We start from the raw sequence: 12,511 nt of genomic DNA on the forward strand, positions 1-12,511 counted from the left end.
CCTTCTTCTGGTGTCAGCATAGCTTCGTTGTCTGGACTGCGCTGCCTTCAAATTCTCTCGGACCATTCTGATGTTCTCTTCGGCTTCAAGCAAAAATATCTGGACCGAACACCTGTCTTTCACCAGGTTGGTCCCAATGCAATGGAGTTCTGCAATTCCTCCCATAGAGCGCTTAGAATGGTGACATCTTCAGACTGGCCTGATAGCTGTTGTTGTAAGAGAATTCCGCATATGGTTACCTCTTGTCCCAACCTATCTTGTCTTGCAAAGCACAAGCCCTCAACATATCCTCCATGTTGGGGACTTGTTCTCAAATGCTACGAGTTAAGAACAAGGCAACACAAAATGTTAACGGTTAAAGACATTCGTCCTTCGAAACATTATCTCCCTTAGGATATAATGGTCTTCAGACGAAGGTTATGAAGGAGATACCTTCATCATCTCAGTATATAGTAAAGAAAGTAGAAGCATATGAAACATAAAAAATAGCATGAATAATTATATGACATCATCAGAATATTTTTATTATCTTATCATGAATAAACATGAACATTATCGAATTACATTTATACCTTCGGCTTGACTGAAGGTGAAAATCCAAGCGTGACGTGCGAGTGAATACAAGTCAGCGTGAACAGTATGGTGTTACTATTCATCTATTTATAGGCACAGAACGCAACATGTGTAAAATTACATCCATGCCCTTTATGTTTACTGTTGACTTAAGGACAATCTATCGAGGACTAGATAGCCTTTTCCTCTTTAAGTCGGTTCCATTTTCCGGTCATAAGCCGAAGCTTCCCTACGCGTAGCTTCGGAACTAGTTCAACCTTCTTCCCGACCATGCTTTTCATATCGTGTACAACTTCATTCCGAGGCCGAAGGTTCCTGTGACTGTATTATACTTGGGAAACATGTTAGTTGTGTTTTTGAGGACCTTTGGAGGATGAAAGCCCCCAACAGTAGCCCCTCGAAGTATTAATTTGTTATAACAATAAATTCAGACTGCGACGTGAACGAAGGCCTTAAGCCGAAGGTCCAAAAAAACACCTTCCCTTCGCTAGAATAGCGAAAGTCAATGACAGACGGGGCCCGTCAAGTTGCAGGGCATTAGGCGTATAAATATGAACCCATAGCGGCAGTATTTGATACGCCATTTCTACTGTTTGCGTTATTTTCTCAAATTTTTAGCTTTTGCTCACTAGTTCTTGTCTGATTTTCGAGCTTTTTGAGATTCAGTTTAAAGACGTTTGCCCCATGTTTGAGGAGAAGAAGATGGGTGAGGAGAAGATAACTGAGGAGAAGAAGTTGTATAAAGAAAAGAAAGTTGTGGATCCTTTCATTGTTGGGTTTTATGAATCTATGGCAAATAAGAACACAGAGAAAATTACTAAGGAGATAATGGAGGGCTTGTCTGAAGATTCTGATGACAGTGATAGTTATGATGTGGAGAGTGGACATGAAGATTATGAGGATCGGCCCTGGCGGCCAAGCCATACAATCTTCGGGAAATCGAGCATCAAACAAAGTCATATTGACGCCATGAGGGGGAGATATTTCCGCGATATGTCCATTGTGAGGGTTGGAGGAGACAGCACCGCCCCTGCTCCTGAGGAAAACGAAGTTGTTGTTTACCGAAGCTTGCTGAAAGCAGGTCTCCGGTTCCCACTAAGCAAATTTGTGGTTGAGGTATTAAAGATTTTTTAGATTTTTCTTCATCAGATTACCCCTGAAGCTATAATTAGGATGGGGATGTTTGTCTGGGCTGTAAGAAGCCAAGGGCTGGAGCCGAGCGCGAAGTGCTTCTGCAGTATGCACGAGCTTTTATACGAGACAAAGGCTATTGGCAAAGAACAATACTACAACAACTTCGGCTGCTACGGGTTCATTGCCCGCTCTAATGCAAGTTACCCGGTGCCAACATACCGGAAAAGATGGCCCGGGGCCTGGATGGAGGAGTGGTTTTATGTCAAAAATGATCTGATTAAAAGGGAAGACATCAAGGAAATTATCTAGCGCCCCATCTGGTCTCGCTTCGGCCTCCGAAGGCCGAAGGTGGATATTGATAGCGATGTTGAAGCATGCCAGAAGGCCTTTAGTATTGTTTGCGCCTTCATTGGTACGAGGGATTTAATTCAAGAGCACATATCCTTTCGGGTGTGGCCACTTGTGGAGAGCTGGGATATGCTGAAGGAAACTACTGCCGAATCCAGTGAAGGTGGCCTGGTTCGATTGAAATATACCTTCAGGTTTAGAGAAAAGTTTGACGAACCAAATGATGACTGGTTGAAATGTATTGAAGCTACCAGTGATGAGCTACTTGGGACATATTCCAAGGCCGAAGATGATGCCTTGTCCGCAGCCTTCGGAGGCTGGGGGAAGAAAAGATTGAACAGGGTATTTAATGCAATTGGCTTTGTATACCCTGACTATCACTACCCGCTGCGAAGGCAAGGGAAGAAGAGAAAAAGTGTCGCTTTGGTCACCACTGCTATGCCGAAAGGCAAGAAAGTGAAGGTTCTGACCCACCGACCGCGATATATTGAACAAATCATAATGTCTGAACTTGGCGAAGGAACCTCTTCAACTGTAAAAGCAAAACAAGCTGCTCCGATTGTGCAGAGCGCTGAAGAGCCGATTGTAGTGCCGAAGGTGCCTATAGTTGGGCCAGCCGAAGCTAAGGATGATAAGGCCGAAGAGCCACAGGTGGAAAAACAATGAAAATGCCAGAAATTCTGAGCCCACCAGCAGAGGCAAAATTGCCGAAGGTGCAAAAAGCTCCTGCCGCAACTCCCAAGAGGAGGAGGATGGCCAACGTGCTGGACGCTATCTTAGAGACCACAAAGGCCTTGAGCCCTGGTCCTACTAAGAAAACTGCTGAAGCTGCCAAAGTCCAAGCCGAAGCCGAAGCTGGGCCTTCAGCGCCCATTGAGACGAAGGCTGTCGCGCCTGAAGATAAAGCTGATCAACAAACTTCAGATACCGGCATGGCAGCAGGGCAAGACATGGCAGAAAAAGCAAAATCTCATGTCCCCGAAGCCCTAGTTGAAGATATTGATTACATTTTTCGACATGCTTCGGGGGAAAAATTATCCGAAGAAGAAATCCTGGAAGCCAGACATTATGCCCAAAAACTGAAATATCCGAAAGGAGCCTTAGTGTTTCATGGCACTAACGAGGACGATTTCCTATACTGTCTCCCGGACAACAAAGAAATATCCGTTTCCCAGGAGATAGCTAAAAGTATGGGATTTCCAAAGCTTGAGGAAGGCCTTTCGGTTATGTCGAAGGATGATCTTGCTGATAGCCTCGCGTACAATAGTATAAAGGTATAGAAGTTAACTTTGAAGATGGAAATGAAGTATCTTATTGTCATACTCAATTCTTTCTTCTTCTTTGCAGGGCTTGATTCTTAATAATGCCTTGAGGGCACAAAAGAGCGCTAAAGACGAAGACTGTACAATAGCTCTTAGCAACCTTCGCTCAGAGGTGATTGAACTGAGAAATGAAGGTCTAGAGAAAGACAAAATTTTGATTTCTTTGGTGAGTAAAATAAAAGAAGACGAAGCTAAGTACAAAGCTCAGGCCGAAGCCCAAAAAGCCAAGGTTGAAGATCTTCGGAGACAATTGGCTGAAGCTAATGAGAAATGCGCGCTCGCACGGGCTAACCAAGAGATTAGTGAATATTGGAAGAATAAGCTATAGAAAAATGTTGAAGAACTTCGCGAATCCAAGGAAAAGTGTTTTAAAAAATCCTTGGATTGTGTGAAGAAATTAAAATCTAGCTTCTCCAAAGTGGGCGCCTACTCTTCTGAAGAAAATTTTATCTGAGGCGACCCCGAGGGCGTTATTGAATGGATAAGTGGAGAAGCCGAAGCCTTCGAGGAAATCTTGAATGATCGCGGGGATATTTGTGCATTTTCTGGCGCTCGGGGAATCTCAGCTATTCTGGAGAAGGCCAGATGTGATCACATCAAGGCTATAGCCCACGCCGAAGCTGCCTTCTCCTTAGACGATACGAAGGATCCTTCAGCCGAAGCAACTTTAGTGGACGGGAAGTTTTATTCTAATGTCTGGGTGAACGGTGGCTGAGAGCTGTCCGACGAAATTATAAAAAAGAATGAAAAAGACACCCACGACGCCCGAGAAGAAGCAAAGCGAGCTAAAGAGGCTGCTGAACGCGAAAGGCGTATAGGTATTGTTTTTGATTTTTTAGCTTCAATGCTTGCTTTGTGGCTTCGAATTAACAGTTTACCTACTACAACTGAACTATCCTCGCCACCGGAGCCGTACAATCCCCTAGCTGATCCAGAAATGAAGGAAGCACTAGACATTATAAGCATGGCGAACTCCATTATCGACGAAGTCATCGATAAACTATTGAACGAAGTCGCAGAAAAAGTCCTTAGAGAAGAATAGATTTTATTGTAATAATATTTTGAAATGCTTGATGTATGGAACAATTGAAGGGAGATTAGGCGTCTATTGTAACAAAAATATGTAACATTTGATGTATGTAATATTGAACCGAATATGTATGCTGTTGTAATTTACTTCTTTGCGATGCATGAAACATACACACATACCGCTTTTTGAGCCTTCAACGAAAAAACACCTTCCCTTCTTTTCATGCTTCGTAAAGAAGGAAGCCCCTTCTAGGGCAGATTTGATAGAATTGTCACCCGAAGCTTGCTTTGTGCCTTAGCACATTTTCATTCAATCGAAGTATTTCCAAAGATTTGCTTCATATTCAGTCTTTCTGTTGATGCGATATGATGTATGATGTGATGCTATGCTAAATGATGCGATGATATGATGCAATATGATGATGCTTTAACACCCACACATACAACCCACACTGATACACAAAAGACTCTGCATCCCCTTAGGAATGTATTTTGAGTCTAAGCTCTACATCCCCTTAGGAACGACTTTTGAGCTTCTTCACCTTCTATTTCGATGGTATAAGTTCTGCATCCCCTTAGGAACGACTTTTGAACTTCAGAAGTAAAATGGCATAAAAGATAAAAGTACTTCAGAAGTAGGATATTCCTCAGTATATGTGCTTCGATTCTGGTACAGTGTTGTTGACTGTACGAGCTTCGGACTCCTCCCTGAAGTCGCGTTGTTGTTGGGGGTGCTGGCGCCCTTCTGGCTGCTGGCTTTGGGTATGAGTAGGTGGCAATGGTGGTGGCAGTGGAAGCTGAGGCCAGGAAGCTTGTGAATGGCTTGCCGAAGCAACAGAAGCTGCAGGTTGATTGCCCACATATTCTGGTATATAGGGAAAGTAGCACGAAGTAGTATGTAAAACCTGCTTTGGCTGGTTCTGCCGAGCTTCTACTTCGGCAATCTCTTTTTGCTTCTGAATGGTAATCTGACACGTTCTTGTAGCGTGGCCCTTGTCTTCACCATAGAATAAGCAATAGATTTTCCTAGGCTGATCCCCATATCTTCCTCCGAAGCCCTTGCCGCCTCTGCCCCTTGGAGCTGGTGGCCTGAAGGAGCTTTGCTATTGCCCTGAAGACTGTGAGCTGTGTTGTGGCCTTTGAAATTGCCTTCCTCTGTCCTCACTCTGACTGGAGCTGTGGATTGATCTGACATGCCTAGGGTGGATTCTTCCTCCGAAGCCCCTAGTCATCTTAGAAAACATATAAGCTTCTTCCCTTTTCTGACGAAAATCATTATCGGCTTGGATGTACTCATCCATCTTCTGAAGCAGCTTCTCCAGGGTCTGAGGGGGTTTCCTGGCAAAATACTAAGCCGCAGGTCCTGGCCGAAGTCCCTTGATCATGGCCTCAATGACGATTTCATTAGGCACTGTAGGCGCTTGTGCTCTCAGACGTAAGAACCTTCGGACATACGTCTGGAGGTATTCTTCATGGTCTTGCGTGCACTGGAACAAAGCTTGAGCAGTAACCGGCTTCGTTTGAAACCCTTGAAAACTGGTGATCAGCATGTCCTTCAGCTTCTGCCAAGATGTGATTGTTCCTGGCCGAAGGGAGGAGTACCAGGTTTGTGCAACATTATTGACTACCATGACGAAGGATTTCGCCATGACCGCAGTATTGCCCCCATATGAAGAAATGGTTGCTTCGTAGCTCATTAGAAATTGCTTCGGATCAGAGTGCCCATCATACATGGGAAGCTGGGGTGGCTTGTATGATGAAGGCCATGGTGTAGCCTGCAGTTCTGCTAACAGAGGAGAAGCATCATCAAAAGCAAAGTTTCCATGGTGGAAATCATCATACCAAATGTCATCATCATAGGAATTGTCCTGGCGAAGCTCTGTGCGTTGAGGTTGTCGGTCCTGGTCATCTTGGGTGAGATGATGCATTTCCTCAGCGGCTTCGTCGATCTTCTTCTGAAGATCAGCAAGACGAAGCATCTTCTCCTTCCTTTGGACCTGCTGATGAATGGCTTCGAGATCCCTGATCTCTTGGTCCAACTCTTCCTCTTGAGGCGTTGGACTTGTAGCCTTCCTTTTTTGGCTTCGGGCTTCGCGCAATGTGTCTTGGTTGACGTCCAGTGGCTGCAGTGGAGCCCCTAGCCCTGAAGCTTTCTTCGGCGGCATGACGAAGGTCACAACTTGCCAAAGGTGGTCGAATGAGTTCACCGGAGGTGGACGCCAATGTTGGGGACTTGTTCTCAAATGCTATGAGTTAAGAACAAGGCAACACAAAATGTTAACGGTTAAAGACCTTCATCCTTCGAAACATTATCTCCCTTAGGATATAATGGTCTTCAGACGAAGGTTATGAAGGAGATACCTTCATCATCTTAGTATATAGTAAAGAAAGCAGAAGCATATGAAACATAAAAAATAACATGAATAATTATATGACATCATCAGAACATTTTTATTATCTTATCATGAATAAACATGAACAATTTTGAATTACATTTATACCTTCGGCTTGACAGAAGGTGAAAATCCAAGCGTGACGTGCGAGTGAATACAAGTCAACGTGAGCAGTATGGTGTTACTGTTCATCTATTTATAGGCACAAGACGCAGCCTGTGTAAAATTACATCCATGCCCTTTATGTTTACTGTTGACTTAAGGACAATCTATCGAGGACTAGATAGCCTTTTCCTCTTTAAGTCGGTTCCATTTTCCGCTGATAAGCCAAAGCTTCCCTATGCGTAGCTTTAGAACTAGTTCAACCTTCTTCCCGACCATGCTTTTCATATCGTGTACAGCTTCTTTCCGAGGCCGAAGGTCCCTGTGACTGTATTATACTTGTAAAACATGTTAGTTGTGTTTTTGAGGACCTTTGGAGGACGAAGGCCCCAACACTCCAGAATCTGATTGGTTCTCTCTGTTTGACCATCTGTCTGTGGGTGATAGGCTGAGCTGAACTTCAAGTGTGTACCCAAAGCTTCATGCAACTGCTGCCAAAAATGAGAGGTGAACTGAGTGCCTCTATCTGATACTATCTTCTTCGGAACGCCATGCAAGCACACAATCCGAGCCATGTATAGTTCGGCTAACACCGCACTGTTGTAGGTGGTCTTGACTGGTATGAAATGGGCCGCCTTTGTCAAACGGTCCACTACTACCCAGATGGAGTCATAACCAGTACGAGTGCAAGGCAAACCGACTATGAAATCCATTCCGATCTCATCCTATTTCCACTGGGGAATCTGCAACAGCTGCAACAAACCTGCAGGTCTCTAATGTTCTGCTTTAATCCTCTAACAACTATCACATACAGCCACATACTCTGTTATCTCCCTTTTCATACCGTACCACCAGAATCTTCTCTTTAGGTCTTGGTACATCTTCTCACTACCAGGGTGTATAGAGTATGTTGTCTCATGAGCTTCCTTGAGAATCAGTTCCCGGATCGATTTGATGTCAGGAACACATAGTCTATCCTTGAACCATACCACTCCTTCTGCATCTTCACGGAAATCCTTGCCTTTCCCATCTATGATCAACTGCCGGATCTTGTTGATCTTCTCATCATCCTTCTGACCTTTCCTGATATCTTGCTCTAAAGTGGGTTCCAACTTGATTGTCACCCCTTGGGTGTTGTTCAGAAATCCGAGACTCAATCTGTCAAACTCCTTCGCTAGCTCATACGACATTGGGTGAGTGGCCAACATATTGACTTGACTCTTTCTACTCAGAGCATCTGTAACCACATTTGCTTTGCCTGGATGATAATGAATCTCCAGCTCATAATCTTTGATCAATTCTAGCCATCTTCGCTGTCTCATGTTTAACTCTGACTGAGTGAATATGTATTTGAGACTCTTATGGTCCATGTAGATATCACATTTCTGCCCATAAAGATAATGCCTCCACGTCTTCAATGCATGAACCACGACTACTAATTCTAGATCATGAGTAGGGTAATTCTTCTCATGAATCTTCAACTGTTGGGATGAGTATGCCACTACTCTCCCTTCCTGCATCAACACACATCCTAGTCCGGTATATGAAGCATCATAATACACTGAGAATGGCTTGTGAACATCTGGTAGAATCAGTACTGGTGCCGTGGTCAACTTCTCCTTCAATGTCTTAAAGGACTTCTAGCATGCTAGGGTCCACTTGAACTCAACCTTCTTCGCCAACAAGGCTGTCATTGGCCTGGCAATCTTGGAGAAATCTTCAATGAAACGCCGATAATAACCGTCCATTCCGATAAAACTCTTGATTCCTCGGACATCTTTTGGTGCTTTCCAGTCCAAGATAGTTGTTACCTTCTTCGGATCTACAGCCAATCCCTCTCAGTTTATAATGTGACCCAAGAATAGGACTTCACTGATCCAGAACTCGCACTTGCTAAGCTTGGCATACAGCTGACAATCCCGTAGCCTCTGAAGTACTTTCCTCAAATGCTCCTCATGCTCTTGCTCATTCTGGGAATATATAAGAATGTCATAAATAAACACCACCGTGAACTTGTCGAGGTAGTCCACGAACACACTGTTCATCAAGTACATGAAGTAAGCTGGCGCATTCGTTAAACCGAATGACATAACCGTGAACTCATACAGTCCATACTTGGTGATGAATGTTGTCTTTGGTATATCAGAAGGTCAAATTCTGAGCTGATTGTAGCCTGACCTCAGATCTATCTTCGAGAACACACTGGCTCCTCTCAACTGGTCGAATAAATCTTCAATTCTGGGCAGGGGTACTTGTTCTTGATAGTAACCTCATTCAAGGATCTATAGTCAATGCACATCCTCTTTGTTCCATCCTTCTTCTCCACAAATAGCACTGGGGCTGCCCAAGGCGAGGTACTCGGTCTGATGTAGCCTTTCTCTGACAACTCATCAATCTGCTTCTTGAGTTCCATCAACTCTGGTCTGGACACTCGATAGGCTCTCTTGGAAATAGGGGCGGTGCCTGGTATAAGCTCTATGGCGAATTCAACCTTTCTTTCAGGTGACATACCCGGTAACTCCTCGGGAAACACATCTGGGAACTCTAATACTACATTGATAGCCTCTGATGGTTTAATCTCCTCAATATGGGTGGTGACTTGGTGATAACTTCCTTTTCTTGGTCCAGACAAGACCAACTCCACTAACACTTCTTGTCCTGATAGGGACACTAACTTCATTGTTCTCTTGTCACAGCTAAGACTGGCTTGATACTTGGTTAGCCAATTCATCCCTAGGATGACGTCTATAGTTGTATCCTGGTTACCCATAACTATTAAATCAATGGGGAACTCTATCCCCCTTATTTGAACCTTTGCACTAGGGCAAAATCTATCTGTTTGGGTCCTTCCACCAACTGAACTAACCCTCATAGGTGGATACATGGGTGCTACTGGCATATTATGTGATTCTACCCATGATGCAGTCACAAAAGAATGCATTGCTCTAGTATCAAATAAGACATTTGCAGAATGGTACTCGACTGAAAACGTACCTAGTGCCACTTCTGGAGTCTCCTGGACTGTGTTGGCCTCCAAGTGGTTCACCTTTCCATACTGGGCACGGGGCTGCCCATGGTTGTTGCCTCCTTGCTGCATTGCATTCTTCCTAACTGGGGCGTTGAGAGCTGGCTGCTGCTGAGCTTCTTTCTTTGGGCAATGATTCACCCAATGGCCTTGTTCTCCATAGTGGAAACACACACGACTTCCTCCTTGCACTGGTTGGTTGTTCTGGTTGGTTGCTGGGGCAGGAAGACGCACTAGTACAATTTGGCTCTATACAAGCGGTAGGCTTTTTACATCACAGGCGGTTCGGATAGAAAACCGCCTGGGATGTCCCAGGCTATTCGGACCGCTTGTGGTGCTCGATTCGTTTCACAAACGGACCGTAATGAAAAAACCGCCTGTGATTGTGATTTGATTACCATATTAATATTTTAATTTTTAACAAAAATATGCAAATACAATTTAAATGAATTTTAATAGCACACATAGATAACTAGTGAGATTTTAAATTAATTGGCAATCACAATGCATAGTCGATCATACATGCTAATAAATACAATTTGATTCATACAATTTTTCATGAACTACCATTTTTCCGCATGTATGGCTTTAAGTTCTTATCAATTTTCTTTTCCACACGCTTGATTCTCTTTGAACCGTTAAAGACGAACATCTCTTCATACTTATTGTATTCCTCATCTCCGTCTCCCACATTCTCAACTCCAACAATTTTTTGCTTTCCAGAAATAACTACATGCATCTTCTCATCTGCTGGATCGAGTACATAGAACACTTGTGCAACACATTCGGCGAGAACCCACGGGTCATCTTTATATCCTACTTTCTTTAAGTCTACCAGTGTGAGTCCGTAGTTATCCACTGTCACCCCCACGGGATGTTGTACCCATTAGCACTTAAATAAGGGTATTTTCATGCTTGGGCCATAATCAAGTTCCCATATTTCCTCTATGAATCCAAAATATGTGGTCTTCTGTCCCTGTAGGTCAAAAGCATCGATACGAACACCGCTATTTTGTGCAACACTTTTCATGTCTTTTGATTTAGTGTAGAATGTGTACCCATTGATGTCATATGCTTGCCATGATGTCACAAAACACGATGGCCCACAAGCCAAATTCTTCATTATTTTCTCTTCCAAAGAGTCTCTGAATGGGATGTTTTTGTCCATTAACCATTCGCTGAAACGATGTTTGTGCTCCCTCATGATCCAGTCCTCTGTGCGGTTCTGATTTTCTTTACGAAGCTCATCCAGGTGTTCTCTATGTAAGGCTCGACTATCGTGAGATGTTGTAGTACACTACCATGAGCACAATGTACTAGCTTGTAATCCTCAACGCGAAAAGTTTTACTGCCCATTCTCGTTCTCCCACATAGTTTACCCTCATGTTTAGGTACACTTCTTTTTCACTAAATGGATTCATTCCGTCTGTACCCAAAGCAAATCTTACATTTCTGGTTTCTTTGGCAAACTCAGGATACGTAAGATCGAAATTTTTCCATTGTGATGCATCAGCAGGGTGTCGAATCTGTTTGTTACTCTGCTTGCGATTTTCAGCATGCCAACGCATAAGCTCAGCCTCCCTAGGATTTGAGAACAAACGTTTCAAGCGATCAATTACAGAAATTATTTTTATTACTGTTTTCATGACAAAATAGAGACTCTAAGGGCTTGTTTGGGACAAAGGGTAATGGAAGGGATTGAGGGGACTATAATCCCTCACTATTCAAAATTAAGTAGTAGGGGATTTTAGTCCCCTCAATCCACTCCATTACCTTTGATCCCAAACAAGCCCTAAGTGATAGCTAATAATATTACAAAAATTTAGAAACTGGAATGAATTGATTTGGATTAAAAATGAAATTTCTATGAATTTTACAAGTTCTAGCACTTATTTATATATTAAAAATCCATTTTATAATTTAAATTCTCGGATTAAATACCATTCTGGACTAGGCCTCAATTCCAGAGAAATCCAGGGGTCTCGAGGTAATAATCCTAAGACACAGGGAACGCTGCTAGTTGGACTGCAGGTTTATTCTACGAAAACAAGGGGTTTCTTATGTAAATGTGTACACCGAAGGGGTACCGCGAATCTTGGGCCATCGGAACCCTCCTGCACGGCCCGGATTAGATCTCCGAAATCTTTGAACCGATATGTAGCATGGTCACTCGGATCAAGATCTGACGGCCCCGGTTTAATGATCTGTGGGCTAGTCCTTTTATACTGTACACACATCGCTGGCGGATTTTTAGAAAAACCGCCTGTGATATATAACGTCACAGGCGCTTTTTTATTCCGACCGTCTGTGAAGTTAATCTATCACAGGCGGTCGGAATAAAAAAGCGTCTGTGATGTTATATATCACAAGCGGTTTTTCTAAAAATCCACCTGCGATGTGTGTACAGTATAAAAGGCTTGCCGCTTCTGGCAGGAACCCTAGCTAACTCCCGCTCGAGCTGACACAGCTGTTGCGCCGCCAGATTGATCAACTGCGCCACCGTCCCCGAGCCCGAGGCCGAGCGCCGCCATCCCCAAGCCCGAGGCGAGCGCCGCCGTCTCCGAGCCCGAGCGCCGTCATCCCCG

The sequence above is a fragment of the Zea mays genome, chromosome 3 (assembly GCF_902167145.1).
Source record: "Zea mays cultivar B73 chromosome 3, Zm-B73-REFERENCE-NAM-5.0, whole genome shotgun sequence".
In the NCBI taxonomy this organism is placed as follows: domain Eukaryota; kingdom Viridiplantae; phylum Streptophyta; class Magnoliopsida; order Poales; family Poaceae; genus Zea; species Zea mays.